The following is a 9514-nucleotide window of genomic DNA, read 5'->3' as shown; positions in this document are numbered from 1 at the left end:
GTTGTGAGCCACCATGTGGTTGCTGGGATTTGAACTCAGGACCTTTGGAAGAGCAGTCAGTGCTCTTAACCGCTGAGCCATCTCTTCAGCCCCCTCATTCTTTTCAGTAATTAAAAAAGTTACAGCCAGGCGGTGGTGGCGCACGCCTTTTAATCCCAGCACTCGGGAGGNATGGTTGTGAGCCACCATGTGGTTGCTGGGATTTGAACTCAGGACCTTTGGAAGAGCAGTCAGTGCTCTTAACCGCTGAGCCATCTCTCCAGCCCCGACCATATACTTTTAATTTCTGTCTGGAATACAGACAAGCTGTTAGCACAAACATTTAATCTCAAACAATGAAGTTAAAGTTAGTTTATAGAAGGAAGCACCCATGTTTGAAAGTGATGTCTAACTGAGTGGCAGACAAAATGATGAACCAGAGAAAAATTAGATAGAATGAAATATACCCAACATTCACAAGAACAGAGAGGAAAGGGAACTGACATGAGGGGCAATATAGAAAAAGAAAGGATGCAGTTTTACTGTGATGGTGAAAGGCTGCAGAGAGAGAACAGGCTAGACACAGGTTGACACAGAATGAGCCAGAGAATGAGACAGAGCCAGAAGAGTAGAACAGATTAGATTAGCTAGAGTTAGTTTGAGGCCAAGTGTTGGAGTTGGTCAAAAGACCCTCACACACAAAGACCATAGATACCGCCATTGCTGCACACCGAATGAGGATTTTTATTGATCCAACATGTTGGAGACTCCCCTCTCAGCACGCAGGCCAGAGGCCAGAGGAGAGACCCAGAACAAAGAAAGAACACACGTTTTATACCTTTGTAAGGGACAGATTTGAGCAACTGGGTAGCTGGCTTATTCTCATTGGTGTAGCAAGTAACCTTTTTAGGCATTGGTTGGTTTGTATAGTGACTACCTCTGGCCTAGTGACTCACTTTGTTTGCCCCATGGTGGGTTTTTATGATTTGGTCAGCAAAGTAATAATACATTTTGGACTTATGGGTCAGGTATTAACTAACGTCACAGCTATTAACGTCACAGCTATTAACGTCACAGGGAATCCTAGCAAGGTCAGGGTGGTTTGTGGTCTTTCTCAGAATTCAGTGTGGGGCGGGGAGCAGGGGAATTCTTCTGAGAACTGTTATTTTTGTTATGGTTATTTCTCTGAGAACAGCTAATATTATTTTGGCAGCTGTAGGCTTAATCATTTTGACTGCTAAAACTATGTTTTTACATTTGTTTAGTCAGCCAGCTTCCTTATCTTGTTCTGCACTTGGCCTGCTAATACAGTTTGGAAGGTCCTTTTCGAAGGGGGAAGGTACTGGGTGGTCTTGAATTCATTTTGGATATTACACAAGAAGAAAAATTCAGGAGAAATTGAAAGAAGCCATATTGAATCAGGTAGTATGTACAAGAGTTTGACCCAGAACAGAGAAGTTGAAGCAGTTATCCAGAGACCAGAAAGGACAAGAAAGCTTGAACTTATTCAGCGGTAAGTGTCAGAAGCTGCAAACATTGTATGCCTAGGTTAGGTTGTACCAAGGCTAGAAGCTTCCAGGATTAGGCCCATGGTAGCAGAGGCATTAAGACTCCCAGATGACAATTACTTCAGGCAAATAAGACATACATTTACAATGTGTCAATATTCTAAAATCTGGCAAAATCATTTTGAACCTAATTCTGTCAGAAAAGGTAAAGAAATTCACTCTATACAGATTAGGGAGCAATTCATCAAGAGAAGATCATACCTTTGAACATATATTCACCAAACACTGGCACTCATAGTTTCATTAAGAAAAAAAAAAGTACTGAATGTAAAGACATAAATTAGCCTCAACATAATAACTTCAATACTTCAATACTTCACAGTAAGCAATAGGCAAATCAACCATGAAAAATAGAGAAATATTTAAGTTAAATGGCATGTACAATATTTTCTACCTAAACACTGAAAACTATTCATTTTAGCAGCCCATAGAGCTTTCTCTAAAAAAAGATTATATTACAGAACCTAAGCCAAGTCTTTAAAAATATAAGAAATTGAAATAATATTTTTGGATTCTATCTGACCACAATAGAATACAGCTAGAAATTAACATCATGAGAAACTGTAGAACATACAAAGACATTGGAACTTAATACACTACTGAATAATGAGTGGGTAATAAGAAAGGAAATTTAAATATTCCAAGAACTGAATGAAATTAAAACACAACATCCCCAAAGTGACAGGATACAAAAAAGCTGTAACAAGAGATTAGTTCATAGCAGTAAGTGCCTACATTAAAAATAATAGAGATCCCAAATAAATTATGATGTACTTTGGGGCCTTGGAAAAATAAGAACAAGCTAAATCCCCTGTCAGTAGCTGGAAAGAAATATCAAAATCAGAGCAGAGAGTAGATACAGAAATGAAAAGGAAGAGAACAAAGACTCAATGAAACAAAGAATTTGTTCTCATAATATGAACAAAAGTGACAAACTCTTAGCCAAAAGAGAGAAGATCTAAATTTACAAAATCAGACAGTAAAAGTAAGAACATTTTGCAAGTAAATGAATGGAGCTAGAAACAATAACATTGTATTCTTTCTCTTATAGGTGGGTGGATGTTAGCTTCTAAGTTTTTGTTTGTTTGTTTGTTTGTTTTTTCAAGACAGGGTTTCTCTGTGTAGCCCTGGCTGTCCTAGAACTCACTTTGTAGACCAGGCTGGCCTCAAACTCAGAAATCTGCCTGCCTCTGCCTCCCAAATGCTGGGATTAAAGGCGTGTGCCACCACTGCCCGGGTAAGTTTTTAATATGTGTGCACATATATAAAATTTTGAATAGCTACATACATTAGGTATTTACTAAGAGACAAGAGGAAAGGAGAGTATCTTCCCAGGAAAGGGAAGTAGAATACATGCTATGGAAAGATAATGGATAAGCTAGAATAAGACGATTAAATAGGAGAAGAATGGGACATCAAGGTAAAGGAGGGAATATTGAAGACAACTAAAACTAAAGGTCTTTTGAAAAGACATATGGAAACCTACTACTGTCGAAACTTCCTAAAATATACATATATGAAAATAATTAAGTGGAGTTACCATATAATGGGGAAGACAAGTCCCCAGCTGGACATTTTATAACACAAAATAAAACCTCCTGTACCAGGAATGGGTTAAATCTTTTTGAATTATTGGCCAAATATTTGCCATGAACACCCAGTCCCCAACACCACAGGTTATTGTTGTTTTCTGAAACTGGATAGTAAGGTCCTATTACTAAAAACAATACATTTACTCATGTTATCCAATGTAGAAAAATCAAGAAATGCTTACTTGGAAGCTTAACTCCTAATGACTAGAATTCACAGTATGACAAAGACCTATCTTCAAGATATGCTGATGCAATAGTGACACAAAAATTATGAAGTAACTAATCACTTTTTGAGTGGATTTAAGGCCCATTTTATGTGGCTGAACCCAAAACTAACACTGCTAAATGGGCCAAGCACCAGAGACTACATAGCAATGAAAGGACTTCTAATGATATAGATCAGTGAATGGATCAATCATCATCAGAGAAACTTCTTACAGGAAATGGAAATTAATACTGAGTCCCACAACTAGACAATGTACTGGTACAGACTTTGGAGCGCTTAGCCCTAAATAGAATGTCTTTGTCATACTCCCTCCTACAACACTAGGGATCTCTGAAGAAAAGTTGGTGGAAAAAATTTTAAGAGCCAGAAGTGATAAGTCCCAGGAAACATCGTTTTCATGTCACAAAAGGACTGATGCACAAATGAACTCACAGAACCTTCACAGTATGCACTAGTCTTGCACAAGTTCAAGACAGATATTTTAAAAATCTAAGCAAGAGGAGAAGTGAGCCAAATGTGCCACTTCTAACCAAGAGTATATTTCCAATTGGTAGCTACTGGTAGAGAGGAAAAACAGTTTTGTTCCGTGGAGTAACATTGCATATGACAACCATACTCCAGGGCAGGCAGGCCTCATGCTGATGTATGTATAGTTGGCTAACATGAAATTGACTTCATGTGGATTTTTTATTTATTTTATTTTATTTTTCTATTTTATTTTTTTAAGTGAGACAAAGAACATGAATTTGGATGGCATGTTGGCTGGAATAAGAATAGTCCCGAATGCTTAGTCATCAGGGAATAGCACTATTTAAGGAATTAGAAGGACTTAAGAGGTGTGACCTTGTTGGAGGAAGTAAATCACTGATGGTGGGCTTTGGGTTTTAAAAAGTTGATAAGGACAGCAGGAGTTAGGCTCGATGCTTTCCACTGCTGCTTACCGGAACTGGGACCGAGAGTTTGGTATGGGACCCCAGGGCTCTGTCAGCGTTTTTCACCTTATGCCTTCAACGGAGGTCCTGTATTGGCAATTGCTGGAGATGATTTTTCCATCGACTCGGTTGAGTGAAGAATTTTCAATTCATACCTGAGATAGCCCCAAATGTTATAAACTAACAGACAAAACAGTAATTGGCTGCAGTGGTTTTCATGGAGATTGTCTCACTTTGACAAAGATTACTGAAGCAAGATTAAAGATGAACAAGGCCATGAGAACAGGGGCAGTTGCTGCAATGCTGTCTACCATCCTGTACTCACGGCACTTCTTCCCTTACTATGTTCACAACATCATTGGAGGACTTGATGAAGAAGGAAAGGGAGCTGTATACAGCTTTGACCCAGTGGGTTCTTACCAGAGAGACTCTGTCAAGGCAGGAGGTTCAGCAAGTGCCATGCTACAGCCTCTGCTCCACAACCAGACTGGTTTCAGAAGTATGCAGCGTGTGGAGCATGCCCCCCATGATCCTGGACAGAGCTATGAGGCTGGTGAAAGATGTCTTCATTTTTGCAGTCGAGAGGGATGTGTATACTGGAGATGCCCTCAGGATCTGCATCGTGACCAAAGAGGGCATCAGGGAGGAAACTGTTCCCCTGCGGAAAGACTGATGTGTGGGTCATATATTGGAGCTGTGGCAAAGTTTGTTTTATTAAAAAGAAATGTAAAGCACTCATTTTCTTACACTGTGTCTTCTCTAAGCATGACAAATTGGGAAGAATTTCTTCCTTAGGGGTTGGAGAGAGAACTCTTCAGTTTAAAAAGTATGGCTCTTGCAAGGACCTCCGTTTGATTCCTAGCACCCACCTGTAACTCTAGTTCCAGGGGCTACAGTGTCCTCTTCTGGCCTCGACAGGTACATGCAAATGTCCACATACAAATGTATGTAATAAAAAATAAAATCACTAATAAATTTTCTTTTTCTTTAAAAATTCTTTTAAAAAGTTGATACCAAGCCCAGAATTTCTTTCTGCCAACAGATTAGGATCTAGTTCTCAGCTACTACTCCAGCATCTGCCTATATGCTGCTATGCTTCCTGTCACGATAATGGGTTAAACCTCTGAAACTGTAAGAAACCCCATTTAGTTTTCTCCTATAACAGTTACCTTAGTCATGGTGTCTCTTACACTGCTATAGAGCTGTGACTAAGGTAGGGAGTGCATGAAGGATCTTGGAGGAGTTAGGGGAGGGGAAAGGTTATGATCAAATTATAATGTATTGAAAAGTTTAATAAAAAATTAAAGTAATAAATACTATTTGAAACAATGAATCTTATATATTTAAAGACTCATATTTCCCTACTTTTATTTCCTTTAAAAATAAATTAACGGGGAGGCCAAAAGTAGCTGAATCCAGCAGCCGAAGTAGCTGAAGCCAGTGGCGGAAGCAGCCGAAGCCAGCGGAGGAAGTAGTCGAAGGCGGAAGTAGTCGAAGCCAGCGGCGGAAGTAGTCGAAGCCAGCGGCGGAAGTAGTTGAAGCCAGCGGTGAAGTAGCCAGAGCGGGCAGGCGGCAAGGCTACACAGGGCCCTACGCGGTCGCCTAAGCATGTCGGACTTCTACAAGTTCGAGCAGCAGCTCAAGGGGACCAAAGAAGAACGGGACCAGGAGAACCGGCACCGTAAGCGTAGTCACAGTCGCTCTCGAAGCCGAGATAGAAAGCGCAGGAGCCGGAGCCTAGAGCGGCGCAACCCGGACCAGCGCAGTGACTCTCAGGATAGGAGGCGGCGACGACGAAGCCAACAGTTGACCAGAGGTGCTAAAGAGGAGCACGGTGGATGGATTCGTTCCCCCCGCCATGAGAAGAAGAAGAAGGTGCGTAAATACTGGGACGTGCCACCGCCTGGCTTTGAGCACGTCACCCCAATACAGTACAAGGCCATGCAAGCTGCTGGTCAGATTCCAGCCACTGCTCTTCTCCCAATCATGACTCCTGGTGGTCTGGCTGCGACCCCGATGACAGTGCCTGTGGTTGGGAGCCAGATGACCAGACAGGCCAGACGTCTCTACGTGGGCACCATCCCTTTTGGCATCACCGAGGAGTCTATGCTGGACTTCTTCAACACCCAGATGCATCTGAGGGGCTTGACTCAGGCCCCTGGCAACCCGATCTTGGCTGTGCAGATAAATCAAGACAAGAATTATGCTTTTTTGGAGTTCCGGTCAGTGGATGAGACGACCCAGGCCTTGGCCTTTGATGGCATCATCTTCCAGGGCCAGTCATTGAAGATTCGAAGGCCTCATGACTACCAGCCACTGCCTGGCATGTCAGGGAGCCCCTCTGTTTATGTGCCTGGAGTTGTATCCACCATAGTCCCAGACTCTGCCCACAAGCTGTTCATCGGGGGGTTGCCCAACTACCTAAATGATGACCAGGTAAAAGAGCTGCTGACATCCATTGGTATTCTCAGGGCCTTCAACTTGGTCAAAGATAATACCACAGGGCTCTCCAAGGGCTATGCCTTCTGTGAATACGTGGACATCAACGTCACCGATCAGGCCATTGCGGGGCTGAATGGGATGCATCTAGGGGGCAAGAAGCTGGTTGTCCAGAGGGCAAGTGTGGGAGCCAAGAATGTCGCTCTGGGCACCATCAATCAGACACCTGTGACCCTTCAAGTGCCCGGCCTGATGAGCTCTCAGGTGCAGATGGTCGGTCACCCAACTGCGGTCCTGTGCCTCATGAACATGGTGCTCCCCGAGGAGCTGCTGGACGATGAGGAGTATGAAGAGATTGTAGACGATGTACGAGATGAGTGCAACAAGTATGGACTGGTCAAATCGATTGAAATTCCCCGCCCCATGGATGGTGTCGAGGTGCCTGGCTGTGGAAAGATCTTTGTGGAGTTCACTTCTGTGTTTGACTGCCAGAAAGCTATGCAGGGTCTAACCGGCCGCAAGTTCGCCAACAGAGTGGTGGTCACCAAATACTGTGACCCTGACTCTTATCACTGTCGGAACTTCTGGTAGAGATGGCTGGGGGATGATGGGGACAGAGCTGGCTGGGAACTTTCCCCCCACTGCCCCCTCCTCCTTTCCCCTCTCTGAAGAAATTGGGCAGAGGAGTGACAGCAGGATGACAGCAACTGGATTGGCAGCAATTAAGGGGAATGGGGATGTGGGGGCTAGGGCAGGAAGGGGACTGGGCAAGTGCACACAGGCCCACACAAACACATGCACCCACACAGACCCAGAGGGAACAGGCTGGGATGGGGGACTGTGTGTACAGCAGGGCAGGTAGGACCTCCACAGCCCCTTCCCAAACAGCCTCTTCATATCCCTTACACCCCTTTCCTCCTCTCTTCCCCTATGGTAGGAACATAGGGTGTTTATATTTTATGGCCAAACAATTTTGAATTTTGTTGCCTGGCCTTCAGGGCCCTGCCCTCTCCCTTTGCAGGACCACAGCTCCCATCCTCTGGCTTCTGGTCCTCCGTGTTCTCCACCCTGGTTTCTTAAGTAGTTGGTTCTTCTCCTTAGTCTTCCTGACTCTCAACCCATGATCTTTGTCCTGCTCCCCCTCTCAGTGGCAGTTTCATATTTGCTATTACAAATTTGTTTGTTAAATATTTTGTTGTATTTTACTTTTAGAAAATAAATTCATTTTATTGTTTCTCAGATGTACTGACTGGTTTTGTGTGTCAGCTTGACACAGGCTGGAGTTATCACAGAAAAAGGAGCTTCAGTTGGGGAAATGCCTCCATGAGATCCAGATGTGGGGCATTTTCTCAATTAGTAATCTAGCAGGGAGGGCCCCTGGTGGGTGGTGCCATCCCTGGGCTGGGAGTCTTGGGTTCTATAAGAAAGCAAGTTGAGCAAGCCAGGAGAAGCAAGCCAGTAAGTAACATCCCTCCATGGCCTCTGCATCAGCTCCTGCTTCCTGACCTGCTTGAGTTCCAGTCCTGACCTCCTTTGATGATAATATCAGCGTGGAAGTGTAAGCTGAATAAACCCTTTCCTCCCCAACTTGCTTCTTGGTCATGATGTTTGTGCAGGAATAGAAACCCTGACTAAGACATCACACATAATTTATTGATAAAAATAAATTCTTATAGAACATTCAATATAGGACCTCAACATTCTTATAGGACCTCAAAGCCTGCTCCCAGTAACACCTCCCATAAGGCCATTCCTCCCCCCAAAGTTCCACCAACTGGGAAACAAGTATTCAGACATATGAGCCCTGAATGTCATTTAAACTATTACATTTTTACATCATCTCCAGCACTGAATAAATTTCCCCTTTCACTACTTCCTTGCCAGTACATACTGTCATTTTTTAAAAAAATTAATCTTGACCATTCTGGTAAAATGAATTCTCAAAGTAGCTTTAATTTGAATTTCCCTGGTGGCTAATATTGTTGAACATTTGAACTGTTTCTCTGAAGTGGAATCTTATGGTTTCTTTGGAAAGTCAGTTGTGTGGGATGGTGTTTTGCTGGGGCAGACCCTTGAAGGAGTGTTTTCCTGAAGCCAATTTGGGTGAAAGGATGTTTTGCTAAAGTAGACACTGGAAAGGACGCATGATGAAGAATTCTTCCCTAATGACGTGTATACACTGGCTCACCTTAGATTGATTTGTTGAGCTCCACAGAGAGAAATGCATGCGTACACGCGCGCACACATACACCTGGTGATGTGCTGGTGGCTTAGACATGTGTGTAAGGCAAGACCCGTGGAGAACACATGATGTTTGGAAGGAATATAAATAAGAGTCAATGGGCAGTAATGGGGGCTTGCTTGCATAGGTACCTTTACAATGCTTCTTGGTCTCCCATCTTCCCTGAAAGAGCACAGCCAAGAACTTATCCTAGTGTCCCTTCTGGTCCTGGTCCCTCCTGCTAGTTCATTCCAATTCTTCTGAGGCATGGCTGTTTCTGATAGGTCACTGCTGTTGATTTATGTTTGCTATTCCAGCACTACTAAACTGGACTGCTGGTATATTTGTGAAGTGTTTGCTAGTGGATCGAGCTGCTGCTGCTGACCTGTGAACTGAACTGCTGAGTTCCTGACAACGCAGATGGGATTTGCTTCAAAAAACAATTTCTTTCTTTCTTCTTTTTTTCTTTTGGTTTGTTGAGACAGGGTTTCTCTGTGTAGCCCTGGCTGTCCTGGAACTCACTTTGTAGACCAGGCTGGCCTCAAACTCAGAAATCC

At 43.3% G+C, this 9514-nt stretch overlaps 2 pseudogenes; both read left to right on the top strand.

The window, feature by feature from the left end:
- The first annotated feature begins 4236 nt into the window (after positions 1-4236).
- LOC110287558 lies at positions 4237-5091 on the top strand (annotated as a pseudogene).
- Positions 5092-5879: 788 nt separating this feature from the next.
- Positions 5880-7523, top strand: LOC110287414 (annotated as a pseudogene).
- Positions 7524-9514: the final 1991 nt, after the last annotated feature.

Source organism: Mus caroli, chromosome X, assembly GCF_900094665.2.
Source record: "Mus caroli chromosome X, CAROLI_EIJ_v1.1, whole genome shotgun sequence".
Classification (NCBI taxonomy): Eukaryota; Metazoa; Chordata; class Mammalia; order Rodentia; family Muridae; genus Mus; species Mus caroli.
Note: the sequence above shows the minus strand (reverse complement) of the source record. Positions and strands in the feature narration are given on the sequence as shown.